This window comes from Delphinapterus leucas, chromosome 5, assembly GCF_059928025.1.
Source record: "Delphinapterus leucas isolate spDelLeu-1000000601 "Yukka" chromosome 5, BTC_Dleu_Yukka2, whole genome shotgun sequence".
Classification (NCBI taxonomy): domain Eukaryota; kingdom Metazoa; phylum Chordata; class Mammalia; order Artiodactyla; family Monodontidae; genus Delphinapterus; species Delphinapterus leucas.
The window spans coordinates 88,786,162-88,805,464 of NC_143133.1; the positions used below are offsets into that span (position 1 = coordinate 88,786,162).

The window sequence follows — 19,303 nt, forward strand, 5'->3', positions numbered from 1 at the left end:
AGTAATCTCTCATGATCCTTTGTATTTCTGCAGTGTCATTTGTTACTTCTCCTTTTTCATTTCTAATTCTGTTGATTTGAGTCTTCTCCCTTTATTTCTTAGTGAGTCTGGCTAATGGTTTATCAATTTTGTTTATCTTCTCAAAGAACCAGCTTTTAGTTTCTTGTTTTTTTTTTAAATCTTTATTGTAGGATAATTGTTTTACAATGGTGTGTTAGTTTCTGCTTTATAACAAAGTGAATCAGTTATACATATACATATATCCCCATATCTCTTCCCTCTTGTGTCTCCCTCCTTCCCACCCTCCCTATCCCACCCTTCTAGGTGGTCACAAAGCACCAAGCTGATCTCCCTGTGCTATGCGGCTGCTTCCCACTAGCTACCTATTTTACGTTTGGTAGTGTATATATGTCCATGCCACTCTCCCACCTTGTCACAGCTTACCCTCCCCCATCCCCATATCCTCAAGTCCATTCTCTAGTAGGTCTGTGCCTTTATTCCTGTCTTACCCCTAGGTTCTTCATGACATTTTTTTTTCTTAAATTCCATATATATGTGTTAGCATACGGTATTTGTCTTTCTCTTTCTGACTTACTTCACTCTGTATGACAGACTCTAGGTCTATCCACCCATTACAAATAGCTAAATTTCGTTTCTTTTTATGGCTGAGTAATATTCCATTGTATATATGTGCCACATCTTCTTTATCCATTCATCCGATGATGGACACTTAGGTGGTTTCCATCTCCTGGCTATTGTAAATAGAGCTGCAATGAACATTTTGGTACATGACTCCTTTTGAATTATGGTTTTCTCAGGGTATATGCTCAGTAGTGCGATTGCTGGGTCATATGGTAGTTCTATTTTTAGTTTTTTAAGGAGCCTCCATACTGTTCTCCATAGTGGCTGTACCAATTCACATTCCCACCAGCGGTACAAGAGTGTTCCCTTTTCTCCACACCCTCTCCAGCATTTATTGTTTCAAGATTTTTTGATGATGGCCATTCTGACTGGTGTGAGATGATATCTCATTGTAGTTTTGACTTGCATTTCTCTAATGATTAATAATATTGAGCATTCTTTCATGTGCTTGTTGGCAGTCTGTATATCTTCTTTGGAGAAATGTCTATTTAGGTCTTCTGCCCATTTTTGGATTGGGTTGTTTGGTTTTTTGTTATTGAGCTGCATGTGTTGCTTGTAAACTTTGGAGATTAATCCTCTGTCAGTTGCTTCATTTGCAAATATTTTCTCCCATTCTGAGGGTTGTCTTTTGGTCTTCTTTATGGTTTCCTTTGCTGTGCAAAAGTTTTGAAGTTTCCTTAGGTTCCATTTGTTTATTTTTTGTTTTTATTTCCATTTCTCTAGGAGGTGGCTCAAAAAGGATCTTGCTGTGATTTATGTCATAGAGTGTTCTGCCTATGTTTTCCTCTAAGAGTTTGATAGTTTCTGGCCTTCCATTTAGGTCTTTAATCCATTTTGAGCTTATTTTTGTGTATGGTGTTAGGGAGTGTTCTAACTTCATACTTTTACATGTAGCTGTCCAGTTTTCCCAGCACCACTTATTGAAGAGGCTGTCCTTTCTCCACTGTACATTCCTGCCTCCTTTATCAAAGATAAGGTGACCATATGTGCGTGGGTTTATCTCTGGACTTTCTATCCTGTTCCATTGATCTATATTTCTGTTTTTGTGCCAGTACCATGCTGTCTTGATTACTGTAGCTTTGTAGTATAGTCTGAAGTCAGGAAGCCTGATTCATCCAGCTCCGTTTTTCATTCTCAAGATTGCTTTGACTATTCGGGGTCTTTTGTGTTTCCATACAAACTGTGAAATTTTTTGTTCTAGTTCTGTGAAAAATGTCAGTGGTAGTTTGATAGGGATTGCATTCAATCTGTAGATTGCTTTGGGTAGTAGAGTCATTTTCACAATGTTGATTCTTCCAATCCAAGAACATGGTATATCTCTCCATCAATTTGTATCATCTTTAATTTCTTTCATCAGTGTCTTATAATTTTCTGCATACAGGTCTTTTGTCTCCTTAGGTAGGTTTATTCCTAGATATTTTATTCTTTTTGTTGCAGTGGTAGATGGGAGTGTTTTCTTGATTTCACTTTCAGATTTTTCATCATTAGTGTATTGGAATGCCAGAGATTTCTGTGCATTAATTTTGTATCCTGCTACTTTACCAAATTCATTGATTAGCTCTAGTAGTTTTCTGGTAGCATCTTTAGGATTCTCTATGTATATTATCATGTCATCCGCAAATAGTGACAGCTTTACTTCTTCTTTTCCGATTTGGCTTCCTTTTATTTCCTTTTCTTCTCTGATTGCTGTAGCTAAAACTTCCAAAACTATGTTGAATAATAGTGGTGAGAGTGGGCAACCTTGTCTTGTTCCTGATCTTAGTGGAAATTCTTTCAGTTTTTCACCATTGAGGACGATGTTGGCTTGAGTCTGTCATATATGCCCTTTATTATGTTGAGGAAAGTTCCCTCTATGCCTACTTTCTGGAGAGTTTTTATCATAAATGGGTGTTGAATTTTGTCGAAAGCTTTCTCTGCATCTATTGAGATGACCATATGGTTTTTCTCCTTCAGTTTGTTAATATGGTGTATCACGTTCATTGATTTGTGTATATTGAAGTATCCTTGCATTCCTGGAATAAACCCCACTTGATCATGGTGTATGATCTTTTTAATGTGCTGTTGGATTTTGTTTGCTAGTATTTTGTTGAGGATTTTTGCATCTATGTTCATCAGTGATATTGGCCTGTAGTTTTCTTGCTTTGTGACATCTTTGTCTGGTTTTGGTATCAGGGTGATGGTGGCCTTGTAGAATGAGTTTGGGAGTGTTCCTCCCTCTGCTATATTTTGGAAGAGTTTGAGAAAGATAGGTGTTAGCTCTTTTCTAAATGTTTGATAGAATTCGCCTGTGAAGCCATCTGGTCCTGGGCTTTTGTTTGTTGGAAGATTTTTAATCACAGTTTCAATTTCAGTACTTGTGATTGGTCTGTTCATATTTTCTATTTCATCCTGATTCAGTCTTGGCAGGTTGTGCATTTCTAAGAATTTGTCCATTTCTTCCAGGTCAGCTTTTAGTTTTATTGATCTTTGCTATTGTTTCCTTCATTTCTTTTTCATTTATCTCTGATCTGATCTTTATGACTTCTTTCCTTCTGCTAACTTTGAGGGTTTTTCTTTTCTTCTTTCTCTAATTGCTTTAGGTGTAAGGTTAGGTTGTTTATTTGAGATTTTTCTTGTTTCTTGATGTAGGACTCTATTGCTATAAACTTCCCTCTTAGAACTGCTTTTGCTGCTTCCATTTGGTTTTGGGTCACTGTGTTTTCATTGTCATTTGTCTCTAGTATTTTTTGATTTCTTCTTTGATTTCTTCAGTGATCTCTTGGTTATTTAGTACTGTATTGTTTAGCCTCCATGTGTTTGTATTTTTTACAGTTTTTCCCCCCTGTAACTGATATCTAGTCTCAGAGTGTTGTGGTTGGAAAAGATACTTGATACAATTCTGAATTTTCTTAAATTTACCAAGGCTTGATTTGTGACCCAAGATATGATCTATCCTGGAGTATGTTCCATGAGCACTTGAGAAGAAAGTGTATTCTGTTGTTTTTGGATGGAATGTCCTATAAATATCAATTAAGTCCATCTTGTTTAATGTGTCATTTAAAGCTTGTTTTTCCTTATCTATTTTCATTTTGGATGATCTTTCCAGTGGTAAAAGTGGGGTGTTATAGTCCCTTACTATTATTGTGTACTGTCAATTTCCCCTTTTATGGCTGTTAGCATTTGCCTTATGAATTGAGGCGCTCCTATGTTGTGTGCATAAATATTTACAATTGTTATATCTTCTTGGATCAATCCCTTGATCATTATGTAGTCTCCTTCTTTGTCTCTTGTAGTAGTCTTTATTTTAAAGTCCATTTTTTTCTGATGAGAGTTTGTCTGATGAGAATGAGAATTGCTACTCCAGCTTTCTTTTGATTTCCATTTGCATGGAATATCTTATTCCATCCCCTCACTTTCAGTCTGTATGTATCCCTAGGTCTGAAGTGGGTCTCTTGCAGACAGCATATATACGAGTCTTGTTTTTGGATCCATTCAGCCAGTCTATATCTTTTGTTTGGAGCATTTAATCCATTTACCTTTAAGGTAGTTATCAATATGTAGGTTCCTATTACCATTTTCTTAATTGTTTTGGGTTTATTATTGTAGGTCTTTTCCTTCTGTTGTGTTTCCTGCCTAGAAAAGTTCCTTTAGCATTTGTTGTAAAGCTCGTTTGATGGTGCTGAATGCTCTTAGCTTTTGCTTGCCTGTAAAGGTTTTAATTTCTCCGTCAAATCTGAATGAGATCCTTGCTGGGTAGAATAATCTTGGTTGTAGCTTTTTCCCTTTCATCTCTTTAAATATGTCTGCCACTCCCTTCTGGCTTGCAGAGTTTCTGCTGAAAGATTAGCTGTTAACCTTATGGGATTCCCTTGTATGATATTTGTTGCTTTTCCCTTGCTGCTTTTAATATTTCTTCTTTGTATTTAATTTTTGATAGTTTGATTAATGTGTGTCTTGGCGTGTTTCTCCTTGGATTTATCCTGTATGGGACTCTTTACTCTTCCTGGACTTGATTGACTATTTCCTCTCCCATATTTAGGAAGTTTTCAACTATCATCTCTTCAAATATTTTCTCAGTCCCTTTCTTTTTCTCTTCTTCTCTGGGACCCCTATAATTTGAATGTTGGTGTTTTTAATGTTGTCCCAGAAGTCTCTTGGACTGTCCTCAATTCATTTCATTCTTTTTTTCTTTATTCTGCTCTGCGGTAGTTATTTCCACTATTTTATCTTCTAGGTCACTTACCTGTTCTTCTGCCTCAGTTATTCTTCTATTGATTCCTTCTAGAGAATTTTAAATTTCATTTATTGTGTTGTTCATCATTGTTTGTTTGCTCTTTAGTTCTTCTAGGTCCTTGTTAAACGTTCCTTGCATTTTCTCCACTGTATTTCCAAGATTTTGGATCATCTTTACTATCATTACTGTGAATTTTTTTTCAGGTAGACTGCTTATTTCCAATTCATTTGTTTGGTCTGGTGGGTTTTTACCTTGCTCCTTCATCTGCTGTGTATTTCTGTGTCTTCTCATTTTGCTTAACTTACTGTGTTTGGGGTCTCCTTTTCACAGGTTGCAGGTTCATGGTTCTCATTGTTTTTTTTTCTGCCCCCAGGGGCTGAGGTTTGTTCAGTGAGTTGTGTAGGCTTCCTGGTGGAGGGGACTGGTACCTGTGTTCTAATGGATGAGTCTGTATCTTGCCTGTCTGGTGGGCAGGACCATGTATCGTTGTGTGTCTGTGAACTTATTATGATTTTAGGCAGCCTCTCTGCTAAGGGGTGGGGTTGTGTTCCTGTCTTGCTAGTTGTTTGGCATGGTGTGTTCAGCACTGGAGCCTGCTGGTAGTTGAGTGGAACTGGGTCTTAGCTTTGAGATGGAGATCTCTGGGAGAGCTTTTGCTGATTGGTATTATGAGGGGTCAGAAGGTCTGTGGTGGACCAGTGTCCTGAACTCAGCTCTCCCACCTTAGCGGCTCTGGCCTGACACCTGGCCGGAACACCAAGATCCTGTCAACTCCATGGCTGGGTCATCCTGGAGAAGATAGACTGAAGCCAGGAGAAAGCTAGAGGATTGGAGACCTGTCAGAAGGCTTGTTTGATGAAATCAGGCAAAGGATGGTGAGTTTCTGTACCCAGTCTCTACTTGCGAAGGGGAAAGTGGTGCCTAAGGATCCGAGTGCACGCTTCCACCTTATTACTTCTTTGAAATTGAGTTAAATGTTCTGGCCATTTCCCAGTTTGGCAGAAAGAACAGAGGCACTGTGATCAGATGTGACTTTAATTCTGGTCCTGCTTCATACTGGGTTTGTGCCTTGGGCAGCTAAACTCTTGGAGCCCTAGTTTCCTCATCTGTGACATGAGAACCTTGATAGAGACCTCAGATGCAGTCATATTATATAAGGAGAGGTAAGTGAAGCACCATTTGCCTTTCACATAATAGTTGCTCAATTAATAGGAGCTGTTATTGCTATTTACGGAGGTGTAAACAGGAGAGGGCAAAGATCTCAAAAGTGATGCTTCCAAGACTGAAGTTCTGAGTTATAACAGAAGGATGGAGCTACATGAAAAATGAAAGTAGACTGTGACCAATGAAAAAAACTTTAATTTGAAGTTTTTTGTTTTCCAATGTGACTCAAGCATCCATTTTAATACTTTCCGAAAGCATAGACATATATGTCTATATGTATGTATATATCTATATCTAGTGACAAACTTAGGCTGAAGGCAACAGAAATTAATCTGGGACAAGGAAAGAGTAGGAAGAGTGGTGCGAACCTAAGCCACAGATTGCTAGATAGACAGATGGAGAGGTAACTATGAGAGAAGTCAGGTAGAAAGGACAGGGGGTCTCCATGAACTCAAAAGTTGAAGACCTTGTAATGTCATTCAGCCCGAGACCTATGTTTTGCAACTGTGGTTGTGCCACTGTTTGCCCAGCTCCTTTTACTTTGCACCTCTTTTTAGGTTATTAATTTAAGGTTGATTTCTTTTTGTGAAATGTTATGAATATGTTGGAGGCAACACACACAGGCAGAAGTAGGTTTGACTCTTAGCTCTGCCAACTTGAGCAAACTAATTAGTGCAACCTCTATTATTGAGTCCCTATCATGTCCCTGGTATTGCACTAATTTCTGATGATATGATGGTGAACAAAGGCGCCTGTTAATCCCTGCTCTCATGGACTTCAGAGTATCAAGTGGGAGACAGACATTATTTTAAAATGATACTAATGAATGTATAATTACACTCTTAGATAAGTTCTAAACTGTATCATAATTTAAAGGAGGTTGGGGGAAGAGTATTATATTTAGAAGGAACAACATGTGTGAAAGATCTGGAGCAGGGAAAATTAAAAGACAGAAAAATCAAAGGTAGATGGAGTGAAGACAGTCAAGGAGAATGCAGAAGGCTCAGTTTCCTTGTCTATAAACTGGAGCTAATACCGTAGAGGGCTATCTTATGGATTAGTGAGAGCCTAAGATAATGCCCAACCAATAGTGGCTACTAGTTAGATGGTGGCTACAATTATTATAATTGCTGCAGAGATGAAGACATTTCTTGAATCACATAAGTCAAATCAACCTTGTCTTTAACATTTATTTGTGCTTGACCTTTGTGATGGGATACTGGCAGACAAATGTGTCTCAGTCCCTGCATTGCCCAGCAGACCTGTAGTTTAGGGAGAAAGTGGGGTGTTTTCTTTTGGTCTTGGACTATGTAAGATTCCTGTCAGTGAGAAGAGGAATGTCTAAAAGGCATGGTTGAAAGGAAGGAGGGAAGAGGTCAAAGAAGCTCGATGTTCTAATCTTTTTTCCCCAGACATGTCTGGAAATGTGACATTCCATTCCCCTAATCTGTCATTTTCTATCCTACAGGCAAAGGTTCCAATCTCCCAACATGTTCCTGCAAGCAAAGTTCTGAACAAGGAAACAACTGTAGGAAATCCCTTTTAGCAGTAAGAGTGGAATTGAATTGTAGAATTAGGAAGACTCACCCATCCAGGCTTTTAAATGGACCCCAGGATGAGAGCCCCTATAGCCCAGAGCCTGTAGCACGAATAACATGGGTCCAAATCCCGTCTTCACTCTTGACTTCTGTGTGTCCTTTTTTCCCTGTCTGTAGGATAGGGATAATGATGAAAACAGTAGTATCTACTTCATATGGGTGTTGTGAGGATTAAATGAGTAAGCAGAGTGAACGTGCAAAGGCTTTAGAACAGTTCCTGGCACAGAGTAAGCATATGTGTAAGTGTTAGCTATGATTTTAATGCCTGAAGAAGTTGCCAGTTTTGCCCCTCCCCCCTTCCAACATACATGCACACCTATGTACGTATATAAATATGAATAAACACACCCACATAAGGTTTTCATGATCTTGGTATCAAGATGTGTATAAGCGTCTTAGGGTGTTGTATATAATTGAAAAAGCTTTGAATTCAATGAGTTTTCAAATGCTGCAGCTATTAAGGGCAATAGAGAAAGGGAAGAAGTTGGGGTTTTTCTGGCGGCGTCACGCAGCATGTAGGATCTTAGTTCCCCAACCAGGGATCAAACCCGCACCTCCTGTATTGGAAGGGCGGGGGCTTAACCACTGGACCGCCAGAGAAGTCCCCCGGAAGAATGTTTTAATTTCGACAGCATCTTTCTAGGGACTAGTGTTGTTTTTTGTTTTTGTTTTTGTTTTTGCGGTACGCGGGCCTCTCACTGTTGTGGCCTCTCCCGTTGCGGAGCACAGGCTCCGGACGCGCAGGCTCAGCGGCCATGGCTCACGGGCCCAGCCGCTCCGCGGCACGTGGGATCTTCCTGGACCGGGGCACGAACCCGTGTTCCCTGAATCGGCAGGCGGACTCTCAACCACTGCGCCACCAGGGAAGCCCCGTAGTGTTGTTTCTTAATAGTCAGTGCATGAGGGAGAAAGAAGAGTGGGAGAGTTATTTGGGGAGCAGCTCTTCTTCCTCCTCCAAATTTCACGTGTGACCATCAATCCACATCAATCTTCCCGGCTGCCCCATCCCCTGACACCCACCCCAGCATAATTAAAGCCTGGGGAAAAGATAAAGAGCTAGATAGCAGGAATGGGAGTTGAGAACCCGTTGCATCATTTTGCACACAGCTTAGCTTCCTGCATCCAGACCAAGGTCCCATGGCCACCTTTGCTTGCAGAAGGCTGAGCTCTTGTAGGCTGGGACTCAAGATGTATCCCCAGGCTTTGAGTGAACAAAGAGGGATTAGCTAACCCATCAGCACCTCTCTAACTCCACGTCAGCTGTCATCAGAAGCAGTAGGTTGGCTTTCCTAACTTCAGGCTCCTATTGGTACAGCTTCCTGGAACCTGAACCTCAGAGGCTCACATTTCCATTGCAATGTTATAGCCAGAGGGTGTCCTTGTTCCTGCCAATCTCTTACTTTGAGTCTGGTTTCTTTGCCATTCTTTATAAAACTGGAGAACTTGAGGCTGCAGACACTGGTGCTCAGTGATACTGAAGCTGCACTTGCAGGACACACATGACCAGTTTTCCTTTCTACACATGTTGCTATCTGACCTATGTGTGGATTGTTACACTGCAGACTTCAACACATTTTCTTTGCTGCCACTGAGAGTTGCTGTGTTCCTAACTCTCTTTGCTCTAATCATTTGTCTTAACTCAGAAACCTCTGTCTTGACCCAGAAACTCTCTTTGCTCTAATCATTTGTCTTAACCCAGAAACCTCTGTAAGGAGAGGTGAACACTCGTGAGGGTGAAATGTGGCTCAACTTGGGGTAAGTATAACTTCATATTTCACTACCATTTGTTCTATACCGACACAGCACGAGAACTCGGCCCTGGCAATATCCCTCCTCAGGGTTTCTGGCTTTCTCTAGGGATCACAACTCAGTTCTCCATTTTCTTCAACTTGACCCCTATGTACAACCATTTGAGGCCACTCCACTTCCACTGCTGCTGGGTTTCTTTGTGAAGCGTCGGATGCCCAAGCCTGAGTATTTTATCCTGAGGTTTCCACCACTGTCACTGGGGAAGGGCCAAAGTGGTGCATATGTCAGCAGATACACAAGAGACGTTCCTGCTCTCGGCCACACTGGCACCAGACCCCAATTGTACTGTTCATGTCCAAAGCCTCATAGAGTCCCCCTATGAAGGTGGTCCTTCAGCTGCCACCAGCAGGCCTACTCTTCATGGCCTCAGTCACAAATCTAAGGAATAAAATAGAGATTTCTGGCTTCTGATCTAGCACGTAAGGAGCTTGGAAGTCACCACTCTGTCCTAACAAATAAAATGCTGAACAGACTGAAAATGCAACATCTCTTCTTAGATCTGAGAGAGAAGTGAGGTCACGATCAAACCACTTCCCCCAAATTGATTAGACCAACAGGCATGTACAGAGAATCACAACTTGCTGGAACAGAAACTCACAAGCAGAAATCTCCATGGGAACAAGTGCTGGGGTAGGAAAACCTGGACTGATCAGTTTATTATAAAAAATTTCAAATATACAGAAAAGTAGAAAGACTTTTACAGTGAATACTATATACTCACTCTATGGATTCAACAATGAACACTTTCCTATACTTGTTTTTTGAAATTATATATCTATGTATCCATCCTTCCATGTATCCATTTTATGTCATCATCTTATGTTTTGATCCATTTAAAATAAATTATAGAAATCAGTTTGTTTACCCCCAGACACCTTTGTGTGCATATCATTAACATTATTAGCTAGAGTTCAATATAGCTACATAAACCAAAATTGTTCCTTTTTTTTAGGTATAATGAAATGCACAAATCTTAAACGTTCCGTTCGATGACCTTTGACAAATGTATACACCAGTGCAACCCAACCCTCTTTTTTCTAGCCATGCTGGCCTCTGGATCATCCTCAGGGTGCTTGCAATTGCTGTGTCCTCCACCTGACATACATCCCTCCCAGAGAAGACATGCACATGGCTTATCTTGAGTTTATGCTGAATTGTCACCTCCATAGAGATCCCCCACTTAAAACTACATGCCTACCCCGACCCTGGCACCACCCATCCCCCTTCCCTGCTTTAGTTCCTCCATAGAACTTATTTTTTAAAGTTAGTTTATTTATTTATTTATTTATTGAGATATAGTTGATTTACTATATGTTAGTTTCAGGTATACAGCAAAGTGATTCAAATATATATGTATATAGATATGTATATGTATATTTTCAGATCCTTTTCCATGGGTTATTACAAGATATTGAATATAGTTCCCTGTGCTGTACAGTAGGTCCTTGTTGTTTATCTATTTTATATATAGTAGTGTGTATCTGTTAATTCCAAACTCCTCACTTATCCCTCTCCCCACTTTCCCTTTTGGTAACCGTAGGTTTGTTTTCTGTGTCTGTGAGTCTGTTTCTGTTCTGTAAATAAATCCATTTGTATCATATTTTAGATTCCACATATAAGAGATATCATATGATAATTGTCTTTCTCTGTATGACTCACTTAGTGTGATAATCACTAGGTCCATCCATGTTGCTGCACATGGCATTATTTCATGCTTTTTATGACTGTGTAATATTCCATTGTATATATGTGCCACATCTTCTTTATCCATACATTGTATATATGTGCCACATCTTCTTTATCCATACATCTGCTGATGGACACTTAGGTTGCTTCCATGTCTTCCCAAGTGATGCTCTGCTGCTGGTCAGGGATCAGCCTTTGGAATACAGTAGAGCATTGACCGCTGTTTGCTGCTTCTCTTTTTCAAGGCTGTGTACAAACCTCTCCTCCACCATCCCTGCTGGACCCTGTGCTCCCTCTTCTTCGCATCCAGGGCTCCTGCTTGTGGCTGAGCAAGGCAGGTGCTGGAAGCAATGGGCAGGAGAAAGCCCAAGTCTCACTCTTCCCTGACTGTGCTCTGCTTCTGCAGCTGTGAGGCCTGACATTTTCCATCCCTTACAAGTGGTGATGACTCCATAGACGTATTTGCATCAAAGAAGTGAGTTAGTCAATTGATTCATTCCTCAGATGAACATGGGAGGGGGGGCAATTGAGACCAGAAGTAGATTAAGCCAGTGGTCCTGAAACTTCAGTTACACATGGGATGCTTATTAAAAAGGCAGAGTTCCCACGACCACCACCAGCAACTCAGAGGAGTGCTAAAGTATTAGGTCTAAGGTAGTTTAAGAAATGACAATTTAAATAAACACCCAGATGATCCAAACTATGGCTAATCAGTGGACCCACTCTAAAAAATACCGGATTAAATAATTTGCCCAAGTTCACCCCAATAATACCATACATGGAATAGAACTGTGTCTAATTCATTGAAATATGTTCTTAAGAGCCTACTGTGTGCAAGCAGTGTTCTAGGCTGTGAAGAGGCAATGGTTCACAAGATAGACTGGATCACCCACGCCCTTCCAACTAGAACATTCTGCCTCTTTCTAAGTGAGTTTGGTGAAGGTTTCTTGAGATGAATTATGCTTTATTGTACTTCAATTTAGCCACTGTGATTTAAGAAAATGACAATTATGGACACGAATTATAGGCATCAATTTTAAAATGTAGTAGCAAATACAGAACAGTTTCTCTAAGGCAATTCAATTAAATACCATATAAATCCATATCATATGACACAACTTAATCTAATGCAATTCAACGCAATACATTACGCTACAATACAGCAAAAAATGCATTGCAATACAATGCGGTATCTCACTGCAGCTGCAGTGCAGTGGCCTTAGCGGCAACCTCATCTCAGGTCTTAGGCTGTGGCGTCCTCTAGTGGCAGAGACTGAGACGCTTTTTTTTTTTTTTTTTGTGGAGGCTACAGATGCACTTCCCATTAAATGAAAAAACCGTCAACAAACATCTGTTAGAATGGAAAGGAGCTGAGATCCAGCTGCCTGCTTTTTATATAACAGAGGTCACAGATTAAGAGACTTACCTGAGCTGTCACCTGAGCTAGTAATAAAGTAACTAATTATCCTGTCTATACTACTATTGTTTTCACAGTGTTTTTTTTTCATTTGTGACACATAAAGGAGGAATAGTAATCAGCCTTTTCTCCAGCCTGAAGATAGGAGCCTGGAGTGGCAATATAGGATGGTTAGAAACCCTATAAAGGATTAACACAATAGAAATATAGAAATAAAATATATAATGGAATATCATAGAAATAGAAAAAAATCTATATCCTTTAATATGGAGTCATCTTCCTTCATGGTTGGAGGTTAGCTGCTCTTATGCTGTTTGGGGATAGCAAGGAGAACGTTAATGGTTAAAAATACCTTATTTTGCAAAATGTCTTTTGCAAAATGTAAAAACTGTGTATTTACAGTTCATTAAATTCATATTTACTGAGCACCTACTATGCTTCAGCTCAAACAAAACACACACACACACATATCCCTAAGCAATTTCATCTGCATAGTAGGCTCCTCTTCCTCCCTCACACATTTGCTGAGGATGACAAGAGCTTCCTTAGTGCCAGGCACTCTGTTAAGTACCAGCGGAGCTCATGGTCATGGGCTGACTCCTTCACCTCCTCTGTGGAACATGGGACTCTGACTAAATATGATGTTATGTAGCCTCCCATACCAGTGGATCAAACTCAGGTGATCCACTTAGGTGCCACTTGGCACTCTCTTGCCCAGTTTTGATGGCAAATAGACCAGTATAGTAATCCTGCCTTGAGAAGATCATGGTGATCAGGGCTTTAGGCTCTTTGAGGACGAATTTCCAAATCACGTCACCAGGAAGCCTCTGAGACAAGCAGAGGTGCCAGCTAAAGAGAAAGGAAATCTACAATGGATAATGGAGGAGGGAGACCATATCAGTTACAGTGGTTGGGACCATAGTTCTTCCCGTTTCATTTCCTCACCCAAGCTTCCCTTAGGAAGAGAGATCCCCAGAATCCTAGAAAAGCTGCTCCCTGTATGTATGTGAGGAAGTGGATCCCGGCAGTGCTAGGGGTGGACTGCAGTGGATGTGGGCTGTGCCCTAGGTTCTCCTTCATCACCTTAGCTACTGGAATAGGGAAGAACAAATCTGATTCCATATTAGATCTGTTTCTTTGCTTTCTGTCGCTTTTGTTACAAGTTACTCACCAAAAGGATGTTGACTATAGCTATAAACGTACATCATGGCCTGTCTCATGTCCCTCTGCCTGAATGTTAAACTAAAATACCTTTGTTCAGCTCACAAGGAATATCCTGACCCAGCTCACCTGTGAATGGCTGCAGGAAAGAAGAAATTAATACATCCCCTCCCTGAGTCTGGCGAAACCAGGAGACATTTGCAAAACTTATGGCCTTTTTTTACTTTACCTCCTCACCAACCCGCTCTCTGTTCTATAAAAGAAACTAGCATCCAGACCCTGGGAAGATGGTTCTCTAGGACTCTAGTCTGCCATCTTCTCGGACTCCCAGCTTTCCGAATAAAGTCGCTATACCTTGCCCCAACACCTCACCTCCCGATTTATAGGCCTGTCGTGGGGCGAGCAGAATGAGCTTGGACTCAGTAACACTACTGGAATGCTGTGAGCAGATGACCTTCAGCTCAGACCCTTCAGAAATTGCCTCAGTTGCTGAGGTGAACTGCCGAGGTGAGCTGACCTCACCTAAGGTCATAGCCTTCTGGGCCCTATACCCATATCCGATGACTGATAAGGTGGAGATAAAAGGCCCATTGGACTCAAAAGCAGGACAACTTTGACGGGCCATAGCACCTCCAGTAATGATCAGTTAAATTATGCCTTCGTAGATAATCTAGGAGACTTCGATGCAAATTTATTGTTTCTCCTATTGTTTGAAATTAGGATGCTATTAAATTGTAATTAGGGACTTCCCTCGTGGCGCAGTGGTTAAGAATCCGCCTGCCAAGGCAGGGGACATGGGTTTGAGCCCTGGTCTGGGAAGATCCCACATGCCACGGAGTAACTAAGCCCGTGCGCTTCTACAGCCCGAGAGGCACAACTACTGAGCCTGCGTGCTGCAGCTACTGAAACCCACGTGCCTAGAGCCCGTGCTCTGCGAAAAGAGAAGCCACCACAATGAGAAGCCCGCACACCGCAACGAAGAGTAGCCCCCGCTCGCAGCAGCTAGAGAAAGCCCGTGCGCAGCAACAAAGACCCAACGCAGCCAAAAATAAATAAATAAATAAAATAAATTTTAAAAAAAAGAGTACTGCCTTTGACAGCACCTTTTTCTAAAAAGAAAAACAACTGTAATTACCACTAGTAATTTGATGCTAACATCTTAAGCATGTAATTTTTCTATTTTTAAAGAATATTTACAAAGAATAAAGCCTTATGATCAGTGTTACTAACTCAAAACACATGTATATTTTTATACCTCCTGACGTCTATGGCCTAATCACTTTTCAAAAGGGTCAGGCAGGTTTGTTGTGACATACATCAAAATATGTTTCTGTATAGCCCGTGCTTTGTAAATATTTCCAGCTCAGAATTTGTGGACTCTTAAAAATTCTGCCCAGTTTTTCTTGACATAAAGAAAATTTATTTAGCTAATTTTGAAACTTCACATTGACAAAGTTTAAAAAATTTATCTGAATTTGAATGATGAAGATGAGAAATTTTATCAGCTTGTCTAATGAAAGTGGCTGTCAACTTGATAAAACAATTTTCTCCTCACTCATACTATAACTTTACAAATCTCTTTCTCCGTCTTTTTGGGCCTGTTTCTTTGTTTATTAGGAAGAATTGCTTTATATAATTTGATGCTGAAAATCTCGTATGGTTTTGAGAAAGAGAAAAGCTGTCCCCAGCCTCCAGGGGCTGGGCTGGTACTCCCAGCAAGATCTTCATGATCTTATTTTGAAATAAACAATTTCACACAGAACACTGACATCAGACAAGCTGCTCTGTGACCCTGATGGGTCAAGACACAAACAAGGCCACTTCATAACCACAGCTGAACACAGAGTAAATCATGAATGGGGGCTAAGCCACAAAAATGATCAAACATCTGGCTGTGCAGGCTGATCAGCATGCCTGCTGCTTCTTTACTCGTTACAGTTTTAGCCTCAGTCTTGATATCCCTTTGTCTAGGTAAGATTTAATAAGAGACCCAACCATAGAATTGCCCCACTTTCTGACAACATGCAGTCCAGACCGAAGCCCTGTTTCCTAACCCTCCCCCCAAATCACCTACTGCAAGTCCAAATTTAAAAATAAGTTCTCCTGAATGAATGTCATTTTCATGAGATACGTCCTCCCCAAGGTGTGATTTCTCCCTCACACAACGAGCAGCACACACTGCTTGCTCGAACACGGTGGTGTCCCAGGGGAGGGTGTGACACCTCCTTTACTTCACTTATTAGTAATTTCAACTTAACTTGGCTAGAACATTGCAGGTAACCTCGATGTATCCTAATCTAGCTTTCCAGGTTCACATCTCTAATTTACACAGTATTTTCTCTCCAGATTTCCTCGATTTTTCAGTATTCTTTTCTTTAGACATGTAATAGGTCAACAATAATTTTGTTAAATGCTTGGCAATCTTCCTCTTTTCCAAGTATTTTAATAAATGTGATATTTATTTATTTACTTATCATAGAAACATAGAAATGCTTATGGAAAGATGACAATCCAGTTTCTGTTTGGCTGGTGCATGTTTTGCCATTTGCCTGTAAGGCATTTTGAAACTCTGAGGTTTCCTCTGAGTCAACTCCCTGCAGGTAAATAAGTAGAAAGACCTGGGTCAGGGTACTGACATGGGGAAGCCAAAATTCCCAACTGTCAATAAGTGAGGTCAGTGGAGAGACTGAGTAATGCTCCATCTATGTAATTCTTTGAATTCCTAGAGGAAAAGTTCATAGAGGAAACGGTTTTGAACAAAATGAGGAACATTCCTTTCGGTCATGTTTTATTTCTCAACATCATTTCCTGTTCTTAGACTAAAAGGTACCTATGACTGATAACATTTGCTCCAAATTCTCAGAAAATAAAGCTTGTTTTCCTCGGCAGGTGTCATTATCCTCTGTTTCTCTGCTGCATCAACCTTGACGTCTTGCCTACTTCCCACTTATTTGCGGCCTACAAGCTACTGCAGCACTAGGGTGTCGGTTGGTCCCACCCAGAACACTTCAGTTCTGCCCTGCAAGGATATATTTAATAACTGATTGGTGTGTCCCTTTAATACAAGAAAATGGAAACTGAACGGCCAGAGGAAGCCTTTCCCAACACCGAAACCAGTGGCGAACTTGGTAAACACCCTGCTGAAGATACGGAAGAGGAACAAGCTTTTAAAAGATCTAGAAACACTGATGAGGTGGTTGAATTACGCATTCTGTTTCAGAGCAAGAATGCTGGGGCAGTGGTTGGAAGAGGAGGCAAGAATATTAAGGCTCTCCATACAGACTGCAATGCCCGTGTTTCAGTCCCAGACAGCAGTGGCCCCGAGCAAGTATTGAGTATCAGTGCTGATATTGAAACAGTTAGAGAAATTCTGAAGAAAATCATCCCTACCTTGGAAGAGGGCCTGCAGTTGCCATCACCCACTGCAATCAGCCAGCTCTCGCTCCAATCTGATGCTATAGAATGCTTAAATTACCAACACTATAAAGGACGCAACTTTGACTGCCGAGTTGAGACTGTTGATTCATCAGAGTCTGGCTGGAGGAATTATTGGGGTCAAAGGTGCCAAAATCAAAGAGTTTCAAGAGAACACTCAGACAACAATCAAGCTTTTCCAGGAATGTTGTCCTCAATCCACTGACAGAGTAGTTCTTACTGGAGGAAAGCCTTTTAAGGTTGTAGAGTGCATAAAGATCATCCTTGATCTTATATCAGAGTCCCCCATCAAAGGACGTGCTCAGCCGTATGATCCCAATTTTTACGATGAAACCTATGATTATGGTGGTTTTACAATGCTTGATGACCGCCGTGGACGTCCCGTGGGATTTCCCATGCGGGCAAGAGGTGGTTTTGAGAATGCCTCCAGGTCGGGGTGGGCGTCCCATGCCTCCATCCAGAAGGGATTATGATGATATGAGCCATCGTCAAGGACCTCCTCCTGGACAAGGGGGCTGGGGTGGTGGCAGAGCTCGGAATCTTCTTCTTCCTCCACCACCACCACTTACAGGAGGAGAGCTAATAGCCTATGACAGAAGAGGGAGACCTGGAGACCATTATGATGGCATGGTTGGTTTCAGTGCTGATGAAACCTGGGACTCTGCAGTAGATACATGGAGCTCATCAGAGTGACAGATGGCTTATGAACCACAGGGTCGCTCTGGACATGATTATCCCTATGCAGGGGGTCGTGGCTCATATGGTGATCTTGGTGGACCTATTATTACTACAAAAGTAACTATTCCCAAAGATCTGTCTGGATCTATTATTGGCAAAGGTGGTCAGCGGATTAAACAAATCCGTCATGAGTCAGGAGCATCGATCAAAATTGATGAGCCTTTAGAAGGGTCCGAAGATCGGATCATTACCAGTACAGGAACACAGGACCAGATACAGAATGCACAGTATTGGCTGCAGGACAGTGTGAAGAAGTATGCAGATGCCGAAGGATTCTAATGCAAGATATTGTTTTCTTTTTTATAGTGTGAAGCAGTATTCTGGAAAGTTTTTCTAAGACTAGTGAAGAACTGAAGGAGTCCTGCATCTTTTTTTTTTTTAAGTCTGCTTCTGTTTAAAAAGCCAACATTCCTCTGTTTCATAGGTGCCCTGCGTTTGACGTGTAGTGAAATCTTTGCAGTTCACCAGGTGAACTGTCTTAGTTCCTTACAAATAGAGTTGGGGGTTGGGGGATGGTGTGCAAAAACAAACAATGCAATTTTGAAACAGCAGCAGAGTGAGTTAATTTTAATTTCTGTTCATTGTTGGTGGTTTAAAAAAAAATCCCCCCATGTAATTATTGTGAACACTTTGCTTTGTGGCCACTGTAACATTTGGGGGAGTGGGACAGGGAGGAAAAGTAACAATAGTCTATATGCCCCTGGCATCTATTCAGATCAGTGTGCAGAATGTAATGCTCTTTTGTAAGAAACGTTTTATGATTTTTAAAATAAATTTAGTGAACCTGTTTTTGGTGGTCATTTTTTTAAAGACTTTTTTTTTTAACATCTTTATTGGAGTATAATTGCTTTACAATGGTGTGTTAATTTCTGCTTTATAACAAAGTGAGTCAGCTATACATATACATATATCCCCATATCCCCTCCCTCTTGCATCTCCCTCCCTCCCACCCTCCCTATCCCACCCCTCTAGGTGGTCACAAAGCACTGAGCTGATCTCCCTGTGCTATGTGGCTGATTCCCACTAGCTATCTATTTTACATTTGGTAGTGTATATATGTCCATGCCACTCTCTCAACTCGTCCCAGCTGACTCTTCCCCCTCCCCTTGTCTTCAAGCCCATTTCCTACGTCTGCGTCTTTATTCCTGTCCTGCCCCTAGGTTCTTCAGAACCATTTTTTTTAGATGCCATATATATGTGTTAGCATACGGTATTTGTTTTTCTCTTTCTGACTTACTTCACTCTGTATGACAGGCTCTAGGTCCATCCACCTCACTACAAATAACTTAATTTCGTTTCTTTTTATGGCTGAGTAGTATTCCATTGTATATATTACCACATCTTCTTTATCCATTCATCTGTGAGACGGTCATTTTTAAAATGGCTGAATTCCCCCCAAACTGTCCCCAAACTAAACACTAAGTTTAATTTTCAGTCCTC

General features: G+C 40.9%; 1 pseudogene; it reads left to right on the plus strand.

Annotated features, from left to right (window-relative positions):
• The first annotated feature begins 16,604 nt into the window (after window positions 1–16,604).
• Window positions 16,605–18,938, plus strand: LOC111187627 (heterogeneous nuclear ribonucleoprotein K pseudogene; annotated as a pseudogene).
• The last annotated feature ends 365 nt before the right edge of the window (window positions 18,939–19,303 follow it).